Genomic DNA, 23,874 nt, shown 5'->3' with positions numbered 1-23,874 from the left:
TGCGTGCGTGTGTGAAAGTGCGTGCGCGTGTGAAAGTGCGTGCGTGCGCGCACACCCATGCACACGCATGCACCCACACACACACACACACACACACACACAGATATGCACGAACACTCCAAGTGGCTCGTTTTATTCATCACCACAGCGAGGTGGTGGCCCCTCTGAATTCAACGCCCACAGAGGAGCATTGGAGAGCTGTAGGTGGCAGGTTTCCCGTCTTTGTGTGCAGCCACACTTCTGGCTGGCTCACCGCATACGCGGCGTGGAAGAGTTAGTCACTTCATGTAACGCATGCGATTCTGTTTCAAAAGATGCAAGTCAACAACTATGTGTGGATGGATGGATTTTGGTATGTGAGTACCCCGCTTAAGCGAGTTTGACCAAAATCTTCAGGAAAAATATGCTTCCACGCAAATTTTGGGGGTATTTACCTTTTTTTTTTTTTTTTTGCGAAACACTTTGATTTGGATTGTCTGTAACTGGTGTTGTGTGACTGAATTCATCTGTTTGTGTAGAATTAGCCTGCCACGTTAGCTTCTCACACTAGCCGCTAGCTGTCGATTGGTTAGCTGCTACATGGTTGTCACTTGGGATCAAAAGGGTAAAGTGGTACATTACAGTGTTATATATAAACATTTTACATTCTGTTAAGGGTGGTACTTTAGATTTCTGTACATTAAAAATGTCGTTCGGCGGCGGCGTAATCCAAATGTGTACGTCTGTCAGAACCCCGTGAACACGTCTTAATATTAGATTGGTTACTCTCTTATTATTGTATGATGACGATGAATGATAAAATTTTATTTTAAAACATTTACTGTGCAGTTAAAAGGTTTTATGGCAAGAGGTAGAACTCTGGAGGCAAATGAAAATCTGAATATAATTGATCTCAATGGGTAAATCTATTTGGAAATTCAACCAGTTTCATTTTGACTTTAGAGACTACCACACAATAGAAGCATAAGCATTATGAGATGAACGCCACATGCAGATTAGCTGAGAGGGTTTTACGTTTGGAATTCCAATCTGCTTTAACAATCTGTTTTGTCATTTCTGAGGGTTGGTATTGATATCATGAGGGCTTTGATTAAATCCTTGACATATTTCTCAAAATGTGAAACAGATTTAGTCCAAATGTTCTCCCTTGAACTTGTCTTAGAAGCAAGGTAGGAGTAATAGGACTCTGTACTAATGGACCTATATCTATCTTACATCAATTATGCTTTATACTTGTGCTATTATTTTTTTATATACTGCATATTAAGAGTTCGCAAGCTTTATATATCATTGGCTGCCACTGGGCTTGATTCCAATAAGAGGGACAAAATCTTAAGGATGCCAAATTTTGCCTAGTTCTCTTCAATTAACTACCCTGTCCTGTTCTTCTTGCTTGGTCCTATTGATTTACCCCATCTTTGTCACCAACCCAAGGCTATAGCTCTTCTAAACAATACAAAGCCGTGTGCAGTGATGCAGCGTAGAGCAATGCAGCACAGCAGCTGTAGTCTTCAATTATGGAGTGAGGGGATTTTGTTCGGACGCCGTCGCGGTTCCGCCTAGCAGTATTTTAGCTGAGTGACGAGGAGGCCTACTAGGTAATACGTTAGGGTTAATGGGCCATGATTCACACCCTGTCACACATCGCTTCTCAGGCAAGTGGTTTGGTAAAATGTATGAAAAGCGTGAGGATACATTTTCTAATTTTGCAAATGTACCCGCAATGGGAGGTTCTCTCCTGTAGAAGAAGAGAAGGATGAGCTGTTAGCCTGGGTGGAGGTTAGTTTAGTTTAGATTTGACACCCATTTTTCATGGGAAACAATTCATCCTAGAATACGTACAACTAGGTGCCGGAAACATTGCTTGTAAATGTTGGGCCTTAGGCACGGTATAAATTTGCATCATTTGAGACATCAAATTGCTAAATGCTAAACAGTTAGCAATCGAGATTACCATTTTAGGTAGTAAAAAAAAAAAAAAACGCTAACTACCATTTAGCTCACTCATACTTATCTTATATGTACATTACACATCTAACAGTGTCTTAAAAATCATTTAAGATGCTCCTTTGTCGTTTTTGGCAAAGTTCATTATTAACACCGCGTCCGTCAGCAATAAATATCCATGTAAAACAGGGGTTCCAGTGGCACAAACATGTTTCCGGACGGAACGTCTTTTTATTTATTTTTGTTGTTCTTTTGTTTTGTTTTGTTTTTTGGCAGACATTTTGTGTCGACCTATTTTTGATGTCGACTTAGTAGAGTTATTTAAAAATATGGATATATTTCAGCCCTTGTGCGAGGGTCACTTGCTAGCTGTGTAGATTTGAGTCACGATTGTCCAGTTCATTTGCATTCGGCCACATCACTTGGTGTGTGGCGAGCCCTATGGATAGCATTGCAGAGTTGTTGCAGATGTGTGTGTTCCATCCATGATATATTGCCTTGTCAAAGCTGGCAGTTTTCGGCCTTGTTTTCCATGTCGCTGTTTTGTGTTAACAGCATCAACACCGAATGGGGGAAGAATTTTCATCGACCTGGCAATTCACCACCTTCTGAGGAAAGAAGGTCACTCTCCTGCCCTGTAGTGTTGTTGCACTGCCAAACCAGAAGCTAGCATTGATTTAATCTAATTATCTTATGCCGTATCGCTGTTACCGCATTGGTTGTATAAATAGTGCTGACATTGAATAGGGAGTAATTAGGTCAACCTGGCAATTTAAGACCTTCTGAGGTAGAATAAGATTGGTAACAGGGCCGAAAGAAAATTACGGAAAGGCGGGTGTGACGTTTGACACTTTGACACCCGACCTGTATTATTTTAGATGTCACATCAGACTGTGTAAACGGCAAACGGTGAAGTCAGTTTTATTATGTGGTTAACTTCTCTTTATACTTGGATGACAGCTAATGCTAAAATGTATGTATGTATGCTATAATCTATGGGGAAATTTGTCTGAAATTAGAATCGTAGGTCAACCCTTGTCACGGAAAAGATTGTGTTCAACTCTGAAGATTACACGATATTGTCAACATACATTTTCCCCCAATAGATAGGCTAAAAAGCAACCTGTGGTCATGGAGTGTAATTGTGAATGGTACATCATTCATAATGTCGATGTTCTAATTGGCACTATAATCCAACTGGCTTCAGTCCCCTAACTGACATGAAGCCTTTTCAACGTTCTGAAAGAAGAGAAGAACGACTACATTTTTTATAGCGAGCGATCATTAACGAGCCACGTTGCATAAGAAATCTTGCCGTATTTGATGATGTTTCTCAGTAGTGTATATGTTATGGAGTGACACGCAGCCCATTGTACATTAAGTATTACAGAAAGTGCACTTTCAATCTGGAAACTTGTTCTTTTGAAAAATAAACAGAAATACAAGTTAAATGGGGCGGCACGGTGGCCGACCGGTTAGAGCGTCAGCCTCACAGTTCTGAGGTCCCGGGTTCAATCCCCGGTCCCGCCTGTGTGGAGTTTGCATGTTCTCCCCGTGCCTGCGTGGGTTTTCTCCGGGCACGCCGGTTTCCCCCCACATCCCAAAAACATGCATTAATTGGAGACTCTAAATTGCCCGTAGGTGTGAGTGTGAATGGTTGTTTGTTTGTTTGTATGTGCCCTGCGATTGGCTGGCAACCAGTTCAGGGTGTACCCCGCCTCCTGCCCGATGACAGCTGGGCTCCAGCACGTCCGCGACCCTAGTGAGGAGAAGCGGCTCAGAAAATGGATGGACAAGTTAAATGGGTTCTATGTAGGCTTCCGTAGAGCTCAGGTCGTCACGCATCAATTCCTTGAAGTAAGAGCATTCGTATCGCAGTCCGGGAACAAGCGGCGTGCTCACGATGTGATCAAAGCTCCTTGCCACGAACAGGTACAATGTTTGCATCCTGAATGCACGGTCAGAGCTGCCAACTGCTGCTTATCTGACCACAAGAAAGCCCTGCCGCTGGTGCGAGGGACTCTTCATTAGAAAATTATATTAAAGAGAAATATTTTAGTTTGGCTTTGTTTTATTACCCAGGTATTTTTACACTTTTTAAACAATTAAGATTCTTACAATGCTACTTAAAACATTTAAAAAAAAAAAAAAAAAAAAAGGTTTTAGGATGCTACACTTTGTTCGTGGAACAAATTCATTCATTTTTCCTATTGGTGGTACTAATTGTTTGGAACTTGGAAGTCAACCAGCATCACGTGAATGGATTTTTGGATGTTCCACAATAATAAAGGCAAAAAATGTTCCAAATAAAACCTTGCCCTTTGTTCCAAGCGACAGACGTGGAGGACTAACGCTATAAATCCAATCCCGGTGGGAATAAAATAATCTGTATTATTGACACTAACTATGCAGTACAGGAAATTTGGCCCTGACATGTCATCCCGTGCCCCTTAATCCCAAATATGCTTTGTACATTTGTGTGGGGGGATCAACTGTGATTCGGTTTGCTTTGTGATTTATCGCAACAGCTGCTAGCATTCAGAGCGCAATCTTGAGAATGAACAGATATGAGTCGGAATCACAGCAGTTTGCTGGATGGGTGAATTCATTGTGCAAGGAAGTACAAGTGTATCGTGCACTCACAATGGTGTGAACTTCTTATAACCCTTAGCTCCTCCCTCCTCTTTCCATTTTACCTTTTCCCATCCATCTAAGTGGCTTAATATCTCGGCTCCACTGCCCTGATTTTACCCGGCAATCCCCCAATGCTACATCTGAGTCAGAGGCGGATTTTGTGCCAGTTTTGCTCCTCTTTCGCTCCTCATTGCCTTCTGACTGGCTTAAAAATAAATAAATAAATAACATTCACTTTGCTGCTACACAAGGATCTCATAGAACTACACCCTGGTGTAGGTTAAAGGGGATATTATGGAAACAATGACTTTTTAATTGCTTGCATCCATGAGTGAGTAGTTCTGAAATAGTGATTATGCTAATTTAGTAACAATCATAAATTAATAATTAGTAGTAGAGGGAGCGAGGTCAGCAGTGGCTCATTTGCATGACACTGGACCACCACCCCCAAAAATATAACATTTCAGCAAGGCTTAAAATGTTATTTAGTTTCCCATCATTCTTAATCCTTGTCTTATTTTGATGAAAGCATGTTACAGACGTGTTATTAAAATCACCTGGTAACTGTTCAATTGTGAAAATAATGATTAAAAAATTATATATACCCTTTAAAGCAAAGCCTGAAATGTTTGCTGTAAAGACCAGCAAAGCATCTCCATGGAGGAAAATCAGAATAAGGTAACATCCACAGTCTCCACAGTTCAGGCAGCCATTGAGTGCAGTGATTGAATTTCTTCCAAGTATTAAAATGTCAACTGTCCAAAAACAATTACCGGTAAGGCCATCTGAAAATGGAGGTACCCTGCATAAAATGTCTCAATTTCATTTGTATTTCTGGACCTAACTGTGGATTGCAAAGCTCAAATTAATACAGGGGATAGAAAAATGGACTAACCCAAGGCGGCGTCGGTAAAACACAGGTTGTTTTGGGTTTTTTTCAAATAAGAGACCAATAAGAACAATGTGTTGCATTCATGGACAAAAGTGTCCAGCCTTATGGTATGAGTCAGCTTTCAGTTGCACGGCGGCTGCTGCTAAGGCCCACAGAGCTATTCTTAGCATCATCCGCACACCCTGACACCTTAAAAAAAATTGAGAAAGACGCAGATGACACACACTCGCAAACGGGCTTCCCAGATTGCCAATTTGAGACTGAAAAAGATGGCAGCTGAAGGACAAACAGAACCAGTGACTCAGAGAACGGGGTAGCCCAGATTCTGGAGACCCTCATGGGATTTTGCGACGGCTGCAACTTTTAGTTAGTTTTACTACCGCTGTTCCCTATAAAACAGCGAGCAAGGTGAAGCATGGTGCCATAATTAGTTAGTGTGTTTAAATGCACTTGGAAAGCAAAGACAGAAAGGAGTCAGCGCGAGGGCAAGAATGGCTCATTCTACGACAGGCTGAGATAAAAGTTCCAATTAGTGCTTTGCACAGCGAAGATGCAGAGGTTCAAAAAAAAAAAAATCTGTCTATTGGCAAGATCGTAAATATTTCAAACTCAATGGGAACATTTAAAATGTTTTGAGTTATAGTGTGGACAGACCAGTTAACTAAATGTTTGACCTTTAGCGTCTGAAAACACTGAAAGAATGCCAGCGCAGTCTTGTTCATGTCAATTTAAAGTCAAACACAGCTCAGACGGAATACAAATGTGGATAAGATTTCATTTTGACTCGTAAAAAGGCCATTTGACCAGATGTCCATAATCTACTAATTATTTTTAAGGATTGGAAGAATTTTATTAATTCCTGTATCTACACCAGCAATGGAGATTTTAATGGTGTTTATGTAAGGCCTGCCACACACTGCGCGTTGCACTCAAACCCAATTGGAGAGGACCATTGCATAAAAATGAGTGTTTCCCAGTCAACCCCGCACATTGAGCAGTTTGATATATGGATGCCCTGAAATAGCCTGTATAGGCGTTTGATACTTTGTTTTTTTTTACAGTACGTTGTGCTGTATCACATTCATTAAACCATAAAAACATAGATTAATAGTGATGGAAGAAGCAGGTCGCTAAAGACAGTGGACGTGGGCGAGATTAAAAGCGAGTGTTTGGATATTTTGAAAGCGTCATGCTGGCTCCTATTAGTTTGAACGTATCCGGCAAGGTACGTACGGCGAGCGCTCTTTTTTAGCAACAAGCTTTGCTTTTTCATCCACAGTCAAATTACAAATGGAGCTAAGTATTGTTGTAAAACGATATTTCATGCTTTATATTTCTACAGCTTGGGGGCAGCGCGGCAGCCGTTCCGTCTTGCTCGCCGAAAACCCGGAAATGTCTTTTAGCGTGAATGAAACCTTAAGTGCATTTTGATTGGCTGTAACCTATGACGTTGCAACGGTGTGCGCCAGCAATTCAAATTTTGAATCGCAGCAAAACCACTGGCAGACTGATCGCCCACTTACGGAAACAGTTGCCAAACCACGCACGCCGCGCCACAGTTCAGTCGGGTTCAGCAGAGTCGCTCGGTGTGCAGCAGCCTGAACTCAACCCAAGAAGACAACTTGATCTACAGTGCCTCTGCTGGTTACAACTAAATACAGGGGGTTTACAATAGTTTCGAGGTTACGAATGGCACGCAATGAACTAGTTTTCGCACTACGATATGAATTTCATTGTTTTATATTTATGACTGAGAAGTGTTTTTCATAGAAAGATTGAATGTAATTATAACCCCACTACTGCGTTTGTCGTAGGTTAGTGATCGTCGACAGAAACTGAAGACAACTGTTTTTTTTTGTTTGTTTTTTTTTCCTCCAGGAGCAACAACAACAAAAAAAAGTTTTACAGAAACATTTTATTCAAACACACACAAACGACTGTTGTTGAAACATATTTGGCACCACAAACGTATATCAAACTTGTCACAGGTATCGCTGGCTGAATGTCATATGGGTACATTCATAACTTCCTGGTTTTCTATGACAAAACCAATTTTTATGTCACTTATCGCTGTGGAAATAATTTACATATCACTGTCACTGTAATTAACATTGAAAAACACCAAAAGTTGTCTTTTTAATTGACCTCTTAAAAGAGAGAGCAATTGAACAGCGCGAACACAAGCAATTTAGTTTTAGTTTGACAGCAGCTGCCATGTAAAAAGATCTTGTCACATACAAGATCTTTTTACATGGCAGCTGCTGTCAAACTAAAACTAAACATCAAAACCCACCTTGTGATGACAAAGTTCCATTCCCACGGCGGTGCCATAACCCAAATTTTTATGTACAATAATTTGTATTTTTTTCTGAGCATGAGGCTTGTTTTCCCATATTATTTTGAACGTCTTCCAAAAAAAAAAAACTACAAGAGATTGTATGTTTATTATCATGAGGTGGCTCTCGTTTAGTATTTCATTTTTCAGAAAAAGTTAGGGATATTAAACTTCTGGGGGAAATTTCCAGATGAAGCTAAAATGCTTCACAGGTTAACTTTATTTGACCTGTAAAGATTTGTCAACAGTTAAATATATCAGTACTTTTTCACCACTTGTTTTTTTTCTAACAAAGAGCTGAAGAGCAAAATTCACAACAGGTGTTTGATCCATAAATCTACCAATACATTTCAAAGGATGTGCCTCTCTGAATCTCTGCTGCAACCTGGTGATGACATTCTGTAACACAAAGCTCTGTGGCCAGAGTACATATTATTTGAAGCTTTACAATGGCAAGGCACGGCCGATTAATTTTTAGGTGTCGTCTTGGTCTCATGATGGGAAAATGTGAACAGCATTATGAAGAGGACCATTTAAATACCAATTGTAATTGAACCTGAAAGTTTAGTAGTTGATATCACCAACTCTTTAAGCTTGAATAGGAGCGTCCTTATTCAAATCTACTCAGTCGGGTATGATAAGTTTAATGATAACGCCCCCGCAGTTCTTTATTTTACAAGTTAACTCGGTAAACCAACAAAAAGTTCATAGACGCTCCTGTTCTTTGCCTTCTAACCAGCCGGAACGAAACGGATGTCAAAGTCTTCTCGCATCAGTATGTATGCTGCGCGTCTGCGCCTGTGCGCTCATGAAACCTCCGGCACAAAATATCCCAGACGATGCTTCAAAAACCCCAAAAACATTTATAAAGTAGAAGGCAGCCCTTTTTTTCCCCCCTTTCTGCAACAGCGAAAGAGAGAGAGAGAGAGAGAGAGAGAGAGAGAGAGAGAGAGAGAGAGAGAGAGAGAGAGAGAGAGAGAGAAAAGAGAGTGACCCAGTTTGGGGAAAATTTAAATAGGGATTCCATTTAGAGGGCCACATTAATTGGAGCAGATGCCTTCTCAATTATTAAGAGGCCTCCAAGGGTGTTAGCACGGGCTAAATTTATCCCGTGCGGCTTTGACTGGGCTTGTCCAATCTCATACAGCATCTGCAGACAAAAAAATATATATATATATGCATGTTTCCTACACCAGCATACACACGTCATAGCCACTGAGGCTCACACTTTAAAAGGAAAACTGAGGTCATGCTTTTCGTTAAAAAAAAACAAAAAACAAACTAGCCTACAAGTATTCCCGAGAGAAAAATCACTCCAAATTAAAATCTCCAAAGGAAGGGTGAATCTCGGAAGCTCTATGTATTGTATCGCCATCCAATTGAGCCTTAATGGCCTCCCAGTTTCCACAGACGTACTAAAATGTACCAGCAGCCAGGAAAATAGTCCCGTGGGGGAGAGATACTAAAGTCTTGATAGAGCACTGGAAAAAATGGGGGGGGGGAGTGGAGATATAGGAAAACAGTTAGGAGGTACTTCTGCGATGTTTCATGCATTTATTAATAATCTCCCTCTTCTTCTCCTGCGTCATGACAAAAAGACAGAAAATCTTCAGGGATTCATGATAGAAATGACAGTCATCTCGGTTGGAGGCGCAAAGATGATGAGGTGACTCCGACAGAATAGAAGATGGGGAGTCAAAGTACGTGATTAATTTATTGTCTCGATGCGACGGGCTGGATAGAAACAAACGTATTTAGCAAAAACAAAAATGAAAAAAACATACTTTTACGAAATTTAAGGCAACAATCAGTAAGATGTATATGTTTTAAATGAGTCACTGACGGTGTCGTGGTACACTCGCCTGACTTTGGTGCAGGCAGCGTGGGTTCAGTTCCCACTCAGTGACGGTGCGAATGTGAGTGTGAATGGTTGTCCGTGTCTATATGTCCCCTGCCTGCGACTGACTGGCGACCAGTTCAGGGTGTAGTCCGCCTTTCGCCTGAAGTTAGCTGGGATAGGCTCCAGTGCCCCACGACCCTAACCAGAATAAGCGGTGTTGAGAATGGATGGATGGATATTTGAAATTAAAATATTACAAACAGTAACTTGCTAACTGCAAACTAATCCCATCAAGCAAGTACTTATTGATGGTTCTTGGTGCAATTAATTAGCATCACACAAATCATATTTGGGCAATGACAATAACACCTTGAGAGATCGGTGTTACTGATATAATGATTGACATGTGAGATCATCCAATGGATGAAATGCTAACCAATCATAATCCCACCGTGCAGAAAGGCGGGATTTAATATTTTGGCGTTTGTGATGCAAATTTATATGTGGTCAGATAATAATGTAATTAATGCAAATGCATTATTCTTTGGTTATAGTGAAGCAGCATGTGGCCGATAGCCCAAGGTTATTTTTAATAAGGTCCCGTTCCAAGTATCTCTGAACAATAGTATGTTTGTGATCACGAGGAGGTTGAATGTTTAAATTAAGTGAGAGAGTGCTGCCATGTTAGTCAGAAGACTTTACATTCCAATACACTGCATAAATTTGCCCCTCTTGCAAGAATAAAAATAAAACATGTTACAGTAATAAACATTAAAAAAAAACACCAATAGATGTCTTAAATTTATTTATTGCAAGTTGCAAATTGTACAGGGCAAACGCATTGAGCTGCCTTGTGATCACAAACATACCTGTACAATTGTAAACAGTTAGTGTACTTACAGTAACGTTCAAAACTAACCTCGGTTTATGAGCCACGTGCTGCTTCACCATGTCACAAGACAAATATATTACCTGACCACAGTAGATAAAAGGCAAAATATTGGCAAAACAGTCTCAAAAAGTGCATTTTTTGTAAGGATCAGCTGGCCACCCTGACCAGGAAATTTTTTTTTTTTTCCTTTTGCCTTTTTATTCGCTAACAAACTCCAGAATTCCCAAGGATCTTCAACCAGTGATTGAGCTGATGACATTTGTCATGTCAAGATAGCACATGGGAATAACAGGTAGACTTACCAAAACTCCTCAGTGCATTTTCAGGGGGTGGCATTTCTTATTGCTCGTGTCTGTTCTCATACAGAAGACATCGGGGGCATCGAGCTGTATCAAGTGCCAATTACGGCGGCACAAGTCCCTCTAGGCAAATCTCGCTGAGGTCTAAAATAACTGCCCAGAGGCGTTACCAAGGCGGCTGATCAAGGATCAAGGTTGCCATCTAAATTAATTGGAAGTGAAGCCAAACGGCCTTTTGGATAGAGACATCAAAATGATACGAGAGGAAAATTACCGGGTCTGATTAGTTTCAACAATTAGTAATGTTTTTTCTTTTTCATGCCAAATTAAGGAATACAGTGAACAATTTCCTTTTGACCAATCATAATTCTGTTACATCACACAGTAATATCACATCCTAGCACAATAATTAGTTAGTTGTGACTTTTTTCTCCCTCCATAATATGCCCATAAAACCGTTGGCCTGCCAATCATAAATATTAAATCTGTTCAATATTTACTATTACAAATCCTTGTGAACACTGTTTTCATTGGTGGTTTGGCCACATCCTTTGAACCGGACATGGTAATAAAGCCATAATGTGGAGATACAAGGTTTTCATCAAACACCAGTGAAATTTTGATCCCCCTTTGCTCAGCTACTTTAAGTGTCTCAGACTTATCTTACGAGACGCCTTTTCAGCACCAAGCCATTTGCTTCATTCTCTCCCTCTTCAGCAGCCTCTTTCCTCTGCGGCACACCCCGCAGAGTGGGGAAATGAGGACAAGGTCGTAGAAATATCTCAGCCATTCACTACCTCTCCTTTAATCCACTGTCCATTTTCTTCCACAAGTCTTCCTGTCCTCCTGTAGACCTTGACCTCTTCCCCTGTGTCTCGTTCTGCTTCCCTCGCCACTCCTCCCCAGTTTCCCCCCCTATTCCTGCTTCCCTATTTTGGAATGATTGAAGACCATGATGCTTTGCACTTAGACACTTTATTAAACTTCATGGAGCGGCGCTTGCGTTTCTCCTCCTGCACGTTGCAGTTCCTGCTTTTGCCGCTTTACACACCATTGAACTCTTTGGCACTCCGGTTCCATGTGTTTAACTGTCTCCTCTCGCATCTGTCCCTCTGAAGCTGGGCATACATTAAAGTGGGCAACGCGCATACTGATAATAGGCCGAATTTGAGCATCTAAAAGATTACCCTCTGGTGTGGGATTTGTTAAGAGTGATTTTTCCTCCTTAACCTTCTATTAATCTTTAAATTCTACGTCAGTCTGGATGCCCTGTGACACCATGCTGCTTATTAATATCGGTTATGGTGTTAAAAATCAGTATGGCTGTACTGTCCCTGCTTTAGTGGTTGATATACTATCAATATTGCGGTGTATCACATTTGATTATATCAATTTTATTATGTCAATAACATTCAGCTGCTTTGCTACTTGCTATTCTTTTTTTTTCCTTTTGTAGACTCGTAACACCATCACGAATGGAGGTGAGCTTTGTTACCATAAACCATGAGCCAACATGCTTGAAGAGTTTTCATTCTGTTGTAAAAAGACAACTATAAATGTGGAGCATATATTGGTTTAAATAAAATGTAATTAATTATGGAAAAATATACAAAGGAATGTAAACACACAAGGTAACACTTCCAGGTTAGTCCGATTTACGCTTTAACGTTAAAATCAAACGTTAAAATCAAACTAATTTGTCTCGTAAAGGGTACCCCGTGACTTTTTATATGTATAAAATTTAGGAGAAAACGACGACTAACCTTTTATCAGCCTCATCCTGCTAATTAATTTAGGGCCCAGTAGGCGTCTTCTAGTCGTTGTCTCGAACAGCAGGGCTGCTTGGAAGAAAGCAGCTTATCCAATTGTCGGGGAGTCACTGTGACACTTCAAATTGCGGGGAGTATGTCCGCTACAAATGTATATTTTCACCAGGTCCGATTGAGCCATGCTGGTCAAAATTGTTTGAATAAATTTGGCATAACAAAGCTGAATTTGATTAAGGCATCATGCTATTTGTGTGAACATGTCATTTTACTATCTATTTGCTATCTATTGTTTGTGGGGCTATTTGTGTTTGGTGATATGTCAGCACAGATGTGCACACTAATTGACAAATATAGTTGTGTAAGTGGTGATGAAACACTGACTCCATGAGCAGCGTTGCCATATTTGCAGTTCACACTTAATTTTTTAGATGTGGAGGTCAACAAGTACAAAATTAGCTCCATAGTTGAGGGGGTAACCAGAGTTTAATTTGCATAAGGAAGGCTCAAAATAGGCTTATTTTAGCAAGGCAGAAAAAAAAGTGGGTTTAAATTGTGCTCTCATTTTTTTTTATCCTTGGGGTATTTTAAAACATGTCAGGCATGTTATTAAGACACTTGGGAACAATATTAAATTTGGAAAGAAATGCATGTCTCCTTTAATTGAAACATTCTGTATGACGCGAGTAAATCGCCTGTTGCAGAGAGTAAACGCTAACCATTCTAGCGATGTATGATTTCAACACACAGACAATGCAATATAGATAGTATTTTCTATATATATTTTTTGCTTGCTTTGTATGTCATATCATTGCGTGTGTTTAAATACATTTGTTTACTAAGTGTGTTTTATTTTATTTTTTAAATGTTTAAAGTGTGTGGGAAGGCAAACTGTAAAGTAAAAAAAACATTTTAGATTTGTCTCTCTACAGTACCGTATTTTCCGCACTATAAGGCGCACTTAAAAGCCTTTAATTTTTTCAAAAATCGACAGTGTGTCTTTTAACCCGGTACGCCTTATGTGTGCACTGAGTTCCAAAATGTTGTGCGAGTTTGGTAAGCACTCCGCTTGATTGAGTGCCGGACCATTTCCCGCCGACATAGGGACGTAATACGTACACTGGCAGTGATAAACCAATTAGAGAACATAACGTAAAGCCACGTACAGTACGTACGCTTACCTCCGCCACGCCTCCGGTAGGTATACTGTACTAGCTAAACATTTGTTTGGCTAAGGACCCCCGAAATACGGTATATTGCGGGTGGGTCTGAAATATATCCCTCGCAATGAGCGGGGCTTGACTGTATGTGCAGATTTAACCTAACAAATTACCGCGATGACTGCATTCCTACTCATGCAAGTAGCGCAGCTGTAAATTGGCTTAATGTCGCACTTCACAGAAAATGTTAGTTGCCTTAAAAGAAATGCGTCCTCGCGCCACATGCAAACGCTGCCCGCGCCGTCGTGACACGCACACAAAGGGACTCACTCATGTATACATGCCGTTGACCATGTAATAGGTAATAAAGTAAACAGTGGGCGGGTTGACCGCTAGTACCGCACCTATATAAGTCATTGAACCCATTACTATTTGTCCTTGAAGCATCAGGCAATCAGCCCATTTTATGAAGTGTGTACAGGGAGGGGGATTTTATTATGTAAGCATGCAAGTACTCTGCTTATAGCATTGTTTATAATTCATCTCTACAATTCAACAGTAAGGAACTGAATATAATACAAGACGTATGAAAAGAATAATTAAACAGGAGCAATACTACGATGGCACTCAGAGTGCAGACCTCTGCCAAGGCCCAACAAATTGTACATCATTACAGTACAAGACAGGTAACTGCTTCTTGCTTTTCCAATGGATTTAGTTATTAGAATTAATTCATTGTTGTTATTGTTGTAAACAGTGAAGAAACATCTTAGCCTTTTCTTAACTGTTGTACATGTTTACAGTAAATAAATTAACCACGTAATTAAACTAAACTAAACTAAACTCACTATTTGAAGATGCCTGCAAGAAACGTAGGAAACAAGTAGGAAACAAAATATGTGCCATTTATTGACAAGCTGTGCTGGTCATTTCCATGCTAGTCAGCCAGTATGAAAATAAAAAAACAAAATTAAACTAGTGACTATAATGTACTTCCTTTTCGCCATCTGTGGTGATATAATCATACAGAAAAGGCCCAAGAAAAGCTAAACTCATGGGCAATCCTTTAGATCACAGGTCCCAAACTCAAGGCCCGGGGGCCAGATCTAGCCTGCCTCAAGATTTTATGTGGCCCGCAAAGGCAAAATAATGTGTGTCAACTTCCATGATTATTGTTCAAATCTGTACCAAAATTTCAAATCTTCATACATCATAAATGATAATGTTGAGATATTGTAAGCATTTTTGTGTTACCAAACATGAAAAAAACCATTACCTTTGATTTCTGATTCCAAAACTAGTTCATACATTTCGTGTGTAAATGTGATGAGGCGATTAAAGATTTTTATGGTTTCACAGTCATAACGCCCCTCTGAGGGAAACCGGAACTACAATGTGGCCCGCGACAAAAATCAGTTTGACACCCCTGCTTTAGATGCTCACCCAGCCAAAGTCTCACAAGAGTTGTTCCATTGTACTAGAAAGAAGAAACCTGCTACTGTAACACATACTTTATGTATGATGGCTTTACTAGCCTGCGATTGGCTGGCAACCAGTTCAGGGTGTACCCCGCCTCCTGCCCAATGACAGCTGGGATAGGCTCCAGCACACCCGCGACCCTAGTGAGGAGAAGCGGCTCAGAAAATGGATGGATGGATGGATGGATGGATGGCGTTACTAGCCACTTTTAGCCTTTTTTTTTTTTTTGCAGTCAATCTGTTGACTAACACCATCTTGGGACTCTCATTGGCATGCAATGTGTGCGTGTGTGTGCTGTAGGTGGGGCGGGGGATTTGGTATATTTTCATCAAGAGCAGAGTGTTTCATTGTCCCTAGCCTCGTACTGTAATAACCTTTGCTTGTGTTGTGATTTGGCCAATGCTCTATGAGTGTGTTTATGACACTGTCTCGCACTGTTCTTATTCCTCTTGTTCGCTAGCTATACAGTAGTATTTAGGGCAGTGATGCAGTGAGTTTAGCGTTCACAGCAGCAGTTATCAATTCAACTTCATATCATTAATTTCCCTATCCTGTTTAATGTAGTTTTAACACTGGTCATGTCGCATTCACACTTGAGCTGAGGTGAACCTCACCACTAGTGTTGGTTTTAATCCAACCAAAGTTTACAAGTTTGAGCACAGTCTTATGACGAGTTGATTGAACACACAACACATCACAGGTAATCACTTTTGATAATCTTTTGAGGACATATCCAATTACCAGGCCTTTGCTAACCTTGGATTTTGGTGGGTTTTTTTCAGATGGGGGTAAAAATGATAAATTTTAGCCCGCTTATCAGTCAGTGTTTGTGTAGGGCGCTTTAGGGCGCTTTTGTGGTCAAAGTCATTTAATGGGTCCTTGTTCGGTTCATGTTCCCATGGTTAAATTTTCAAGTGTACCAAAATGCGACGCAACAAACCACGTGATATTGGTTTCTTTTCCTATTGGCCACAGGAATTTAAATGGGAAGTATTTTTGTTTTACGGGTTGGCAAGTGATAACTAAATAAAGCAGCACAAACAGAGTTTGTTGATAACTTTGATAATTGTCTGGACTAGCAGGCTACAACACACCAGAAAATACATACATTTATTTTTTTTAATGCCAAGTAAATAAAATCAGGCTTCACAATAATGAAAAATCCATCAGTTTTCTCCGTTCAGGAAAGCCGTGGGCATGTCCGTTGAATACACCCGAAACACGCCCCGCTTAACTGTCAATCATACCACTAAGTCTAAAATCTTTATGCACGTCCTAAATGTTTGAGTTGCGAAAATATATCCGCAAAAAAACCTCTGGTGGCTGTACTTACATCCCAGCGGATCGTCACGCTGCGACGAGAGGCGCGAGCCAGCAGCTAGCTTGCGAGCTAACAGGCTCCCGGAGGCCACTCAGAGCTGACGCCACGGACACGCGGCAGGCTCGTCAGATGCGACATCTCCCCGCTTGGTGTTGGATTGGTGTGTAGGTTCAAATAACAGAGACACTTCAGGGAAAGCCAACCGTGTTAATAAACACAGCGGCACACGTTATTCAGCCTATGGCTCACACCACAGATACATATAGAACGCCTATTACATATCACGGTAGCCTGAATAACACAAAATACATAACACTTGGAAATTTAAATAACAACTGCTCCCGCTGTTTTGTAAATTCTGGCATCCAGGGAAGATGCATATTCGGTGTATAGGCATAGCTAGCAAGAAAATGGGAATGGGAAAACTGAAATGATCTACAGTTAAATCTATATCATCACAAGTTAGTACTACAGAGTTCTGTCTTTGCCCATGTTTTCAGCAATTACCTTCAAATAGATAGGATTAACACATTTCTGAATTCAGTTTACAGGGTCTGTTAAAGCACGACTCACGCACATTGTCCAATCAAATGAAGATGTTGCTGCTGCTATCACATGACCAAACATTTCCAGTTATCAACCCCGCACACATGCTCAATATTTGTTGCCTTTAAAGTGAATGTGACTAATTGCTGCTGTGTTGGAGCCAACTAGATACTCTCGATAATTATTAACCAATGTTAGATTGGATGCTCCATTTTGCGTTTGTTCGCTGTCTGCTTAATCGACTTCTCTCCTGCGTATCCACAACAAACTTCTTGCTGTTCACATTTTGTGACCAATACCAGAAGAGGACAATATCACGTGAACTATCGCACTGATGGTTGCAAACCCATCTACTGATTCGTACAAGAGAAAGCAATCTATGGAATTTAAGGCAACCTTGAATGGTGAATTATTGGACAGAATTTCAATCTGAAGTGTAGTCATGCACTCTATGCGACCTTATTCCTACCCGATCTATTTGTAGTACCATTATGCAAAGCACGCTCACTTGGTCGGGCAGTGTTTTTTTTTTTTTTTTTTTTTAATTCAATCATCTACCATTCTGTTTACAGCAATTAAATAATGTTGTTTTATGTTTTTCCTCATCTAATGTAACAGTCAACCACCACAAGCCTGCAAGCATACGTTATCTCAAGCTGGAGATGCTTTGCCTGCCTTCAGTTTTGTACTTTTGTTAACTCCACTGGACTACTGAGCAAAACCTCACCCCAAACACCATTTTTGAACAATGTTTTTTGTGCACTGATTCAACTGTAGGTCAGATACACAACCCCCACCCACCCAAAAACACATTTGAGCAGTCAGCACGGCAACACAAATAAAATCTCGGAATATTTTAATTGAGCTAAGTGATATCTTGCCACTGCCCCTAAACAGGATCCATCCATAAATTTTCTGAGCCGCTTCTCCTCACTAGGGTCGCGGGCGTGCTGGAGCCTATCCCAGCTGTCATCGGGCAGGAGGCGGAGTACACCCTGAACTGGTTTCCAGCCAATCGCAGGGCACACACAAACAAACAACCATTTGCACTCACAGTCACACCTACGGGCAATTTTAGAGTCTCCAATTAATGCCTGTTTTTGGGATGTGGGAGGAAACCGGAGTGCCCGGAGAAAACCCACGCAGGCACGGGGAGAACATGCAAACTCCACACAGGCGGGGCCGGGGATTGAACCCGGGTCCTCAGAACTGTGAGGCTGATGCTCTCACCAGTCGGCCACCGTGCCCTAAACAGGATCCTTTTCCCAAAAATGATTTTACGCTTTGAGTGCCTTACTTACTACTTGAGGACACCACTGCAGCAGAGGAGCATATGATTCATTCATTTTGCCTGCCGACGCTTTCCCTTGGAGGCTTAAAGCTTTGATACCGCAACCTTCAGCAGTTCAGGATCGCTTGACAACAGTTTAAGACCGAGAGGGTGAAACCTCAAGTTTCCAAAAACTATTTAAAATATCACTTACAATTTATATACTTATTTTGAGTCCAGAGTCATATCATAAGTAATCTCTATGATGAACCAATGCCATTTGTGTTTACATATAACAAAAAAGCCATCAAAAGAATCGCATTTACATCGATCCATCCATTTTTTTATAATGCTTGTCCTCATAGGGGTGAGCTTCAGCCCAGCTGACTTTGGGTGACAGTCGGGGTACACCCTGGACAGGTCACCAGCCAATCATAGCATAGACTGTAACAACCATCTTCACTAACAGTCACACCTGTTGATAATTTGAAGAGTTTAAATGCAGAAGCAGCTAATTATTTTGTGAAATGAGAAAAAATATTTATTATTATTTCTGGTACCAGGTTAAAGATCATTTTTATTTCAGGTATTCTCAGTTAATATCTATTAAGAAACAAAGAGGCTAATTTGGATAACGTCTAAATGTGGCCCCTGTATTTTGTTGCTTCATAATTTTATTACAAAATTATGTGTAAATTAATTACTAGTTAAAAATACATTATACTGAATACACATTATTTTATTGCTTTATTAATTAATATATTCAGAATACCACAAAATAAACGCGAAATGCAATTGAGTACTTTAAAAAACAACCACAGTTGTAACGAAGTGGTGTACATAAAATCAAATATGGCAATTTTCATATTTTTTGCTCACTTTCAAGCGCAATCAAAGCTACTGTATAATAGCAGCGAGTTAACGAAAAACAATGGGCGCAGCCAAGTTTAAGACGTACTTGACCAGTGATGACTTTCTGTTGGCGTAAATATGTATGGGCGTGTGATTGACTTAAATGGAGAAGTTGCATCAAAATAAAAAAATGGTTGCATCAAAATGTGTATGGTGCATGGCGGTTTCTGCAATTAAACATTTATTTTGTTTTACGTCGCAAGTTTTACGTCGCAGTTGTTCTGTTTCACAGGTTTGGGAAATGCACCATGATTTGCAGTCTGCTAATAGGCATGCCTTTATTTTTGCTGAAATGGGGCTTGATGACTTTTGCGTTTTGAGTTTTCAATAATTCTACTATGCATGTTTTGGGAATGTGGGAGGGAGTCGTTGTACCTGCTGAAAAAAAGGGAAACATGCAAACTCCACAAAAAAAGGCCAAGGTTGAGATTAAAACCCCGTACCTCAGAACTGTGACACAGACGTGCTAATGATGAGACCACTTTTACATTGAAATCAGCATAAATCATTGATTAAAGGGAAAATATCTCCCGATTTCAATCTGCATGCAACAGGCCGCCTCAGCCTCACTCACCCGAAATATACCTTTATTGTCTATCATGTGCTCAAAACATAGTTGAATTGGCTTTCCTCTTCAGCTCTTTTGTCTCCAGCAAAACCCACATTTTACCGTCTCCCCAAAAAAATGTGAATGTTACAGAAGAAACAGTAAAACATTTTTTTTACTGTCTTTAATATGCAAATGAGGTTGGAATTGGACTTCTGAAAAGTATTTTCTTATATTAAATGAATCTGTATAATTTATGATTTCACTTTTGGAATTGCTATGCTGAAATACAATGAACTCTCCTACAGTATTCTAATTTATTGAGCTACACACAAATATATTTGTCCATCCATCCATTTTCCGAACCGCTCATCCTCACCAGGGTTGCGGGCGTGCCGGAGCCCATCCCAGCTATCTTTGGGCGAGAGGCGGGTACACCCTGCACTGGTAGCCAGCCAATCGCAGGGCACATATAAACAAACACCCATCCGCACTCACATTCACACCTACGGTCAATTTAGTCTCCAATTAACCTAGTATGCATATTTTTGGAATGTGGGAAGAAACTGGAGTACCCTGAGAAAACCTACATGCTAACTCCACACAGGCGAGAACGGATTTGAACCCGGGTCCTCAGAACCGTGTGGCAGATGTGCCAACCAGTCGTCCACCGTGCCGCCGCTCTCTTATTATTGAATTAAAATAACAAATTGAGACCAATGCAAAATTATTTCTTGTTTTTATGGGGAGTAACTTCCTTTTACCATTTGCACAGATGACGTTTTCTGTGATGTTACTGAGCTGTTTCGGTTTCTGAGAATCACTTTCTTCAGGCTTCCAGAGCACCGTGGTTTGAGGTTATAGTGTCCGCTTTTGCTTTAGTGTGCACTTTGACAGTCTGCATAAATTGTGACATAATCATGTCTAAAGCCTTTACTAAAGTCAGTCTTCTTTGCGATGGTGGTGCAGCTTTGATGTATATTTGAGTTACCCTTTACCAACTCATTGTGTATGTGAGGGCTTTTTAGTTCATTATGCAAAAAGAATGCAGCGTTTCTGTCTCGACACGGCTTCCTCCCAGCAGCTGCTGCAAGCTGCTGCTTCTATCCTACCCTTTTTTTTTTTTTTTTTTTTTTTTTTAAATAGTATTATCAGGCTGCTTCAAACTCTTTGAAGTACCCAGTGAGGTTTATGAGCGTTGCCTTGACATGAACCGCCGGGTTGAAATGTATTTTTCACTCGAAATATCTGTCAACAAAGAGCTCAGCTAGAATTCTTAAAAAGGTGGATTCTGCTCGAGATGTTGTCTTTACATAAGCCAAGATATAAGGGTAGCAGGTGGGAGAGAATTTAAGTCAACAATTAAATTACAGCTCATGTATGTTGATTAAATTCATTCATGCCATTGACACCTTTGAGCGACACTATATTGCCAAAAGCTTTCACTCAAATGCCTTGACTCAGAAATGAATTTAAGCGACATCCCATTCTTAATCATTCACTGCCAGCCCTCTAACATGGATATTTGACTCTACAACCATCAATGGCAGTGAATGTGTTAATCCATAGGGTTTCACATGACATCGGTCCACCCTCGGCAATTATAACAGATTAAAGGCTTTTCACAAGGTTTAGGAGTGTGTTTATGGGAATTTATGACCATTCTTCCAGAAGCGCATTTGTGAGGTTACACACTGATGTTGGACGAGAAGGCCTGGCTCTCAGTCTCCGCTCTAATTCATCTAAACGTGTTCTATAGGGTTGAGGTCAGGATTGTGCAGACCAGTCAAGTTCATCCACATCAAACGTTCTCATCTCTGTCTTTATGAACCTTGATTTGTGCACTGATGCAAAGTCATGTTGTAACAGGAAGGGACCATCTCCAAACTGTTCCCATAGATTTGGGAAAACCTGAGCTCCAGTGAAAGGAACTCTTCTGGATGATCAAACAGTTTTGGGGATTACCCCTTCCTGTTCCAACATTTCTGTGCACCAGTTCACAAAGCAAGGTCCACAAAGACACGGATGAGAGAATTTGGTATGGATGGATTTGACTGACCTGCACAGAGTCCCGCCCTCAACCCAACAGAACCCCTTTGGGTTGATTTCGAGTGGACAGTAAGCCAGGCCTTCTCATCTAACATCAGTGTGTAACCTCACAAATATGCTCCTGGAAGAATGGGCAAAAATTCCCATAAAACTCACTCCTAAATCTTATTGAAAGCATTCCCAGGAGAGTTGAAGCTGTTATAGCTGGAAAGGGTAGACCAACATCATATTAAACTGTATGTTTTTAGAATGGGGTATCACTTAAAACCATATGTAATTCTAGGCAGGTGAGAGAATACTTTTGGCAATATATTGTGTATGTCAAATATGCATTCTAACCGGGAAGGCTGGGAGTGAATGAGTTTTAATGCAGGTTTAGCCACACTTGTGAGCAGTTTATCAGTATTTTCAGACATTACGAAACTTGAAATGTACTGGTGAATCTTCAAAGTCGAACATTTCTTAATACTGCCCAGTCAAAAAAAAAGCACCCAAAAAAGCAGAACTATTCATAATTAAAGCGGTAGGCAGCAATCTACGAACCTCCGCAGCCTTTTTTCTTTCATGGCAAATCCCCCAAATTACCATCAAACTTTTGAAAAATTAAATGGCATAGGCAAATAAGCTTTGTAATGTCACGTTGCTCATCTGTTTATGATATATGCCTCTGACTCAGGCGCATTTGGAATTTGCCAAAATATAGCTGCTTCAAACCAAAACTCGTTTTCAATTTCATACATGGGTCCTTAAGGATTGTTGGTGCATACGTTTATGACAGACCAAATGTCATGTCAATCAGTGAAACTTAAGTATTTTGAGCCCCCCAAAAGGCGCTTCATTCGTCAGAAGAACAACAATAAACAGCGAAACCAAGAGAGCCTGATCACTACCTGGTGATCGGCTCTTCTATCGAGCAAAACTGCAGCATCACAAACCTCTCTGTGTCTGAGCCACGCAGTGAGAAACAAAGGCTGCGTACATTAAAACATCTCTTTCTTTTTCCCGGGCTTTTACTGTACCTCGTGCACTTTCACCGTGTGAAAACGTTGATCGTTTTTTTCTTTTTGTTTCTCCCCCGTGGTGTCACTAGGTCAAGCTGATCTTATAAAAGATTCACAGGGCGTTTACATGCACCAAATCGCAGGGCATGTATTATGCAGTGCGGTTTGTGGTGTAGCTCTCCAATCTCCTCCTTGTTTGCGCTTTGCTCTCTTCTTGTTCCTTTCATCTTTCTGCCTTCACCCGTAAAAAAGGCCCGACCACCTCACTCCGCACTTGGTGTAGAAATCGGTCCACCCTCGCCACCCTGCTCATTCACCCCTTTGTGTTTTCAATTCCAATTTTCCTGGTGTCCTGCCCCCGATTCTAACCTCCAGCCCGTCAAACTTTTAATTTCGTCCTACTTTCCTCCCTCGCCGCTGTGGCGGGTGACTCTTGATAGCAGCCGGCTTGGAGGCAGACGCTGTTTCTGAACTTGATGTGATTCAGCTTTCTCTGCTTCACTCACTCAGTTCATCTGCGCCTCAGATACTACACCTTCCTTTTTGCTCGCTTCTTTCATGTCCATGCTAGATCAAACTCAATTACAATTGCTTTGCCCCTGCATCGCAGTGAGATACCTACAGTGGGTCTGTGAAAGTCAAAAAAAGACCCCCTTGGACTGTCGTCGAGCCAAACAAACAAGTTGTGTTGCCCAAACAAGTTGTGTTGCCCTGATCCAGAAGTCCTCAAATAAATTAAAAGGTTCATTTCAGGAAATGTCTTCCAGACAAAGCTAAAAACATAGTGTACAGTATATTATGCAATGTAATCATCCATCCGTTTTCTACAACACTTGTCCTCCAGAGGGTCGTAGGTGATCTGGAGCCCATCCCAGCTAACAATTGGCAAGAGGTGAGGTACACCCTGAACTTGTTGCCAGCCAATCGTAAGGCCCATCACCCATTCTAGAGCACCCGCAGAAAACCAACGCAAGCAATTGTGAG

General features: G+C 40.8%; 1 protein-coding gene across 4 annotated transcripts in view; it reads right to left on the bottom strand.

The window, feature by feature from the left end:
* grid2 (glutamate receptor, ionotropic, delta 2) overlaps positions 1-23,874 on the bottom strand; it is a 468,731-nt gene that overhangs the window by 401,933 nt on the left and 42,924 nt on the right. The window lies entirely within an intron of this gene.

This window comes from Phycodurus eques, chromosome 3 (assembly GCF_024500275.1).
Source record: "Phycodurus eques isolate BA_2022a chromosome 3, UOR_Pequ_1.1, whole genome shotgun sequence".
Taxonomy (NCBI): Eukaryota; Metazoa; Chordata; class Actinopteri; order Syngnathiformes; family Syngnathidae; genus Phycodurus; species Phycodurus eques.
This window is presented reverse-complemented; position numbering and strand designations above follow the sequence as displayed.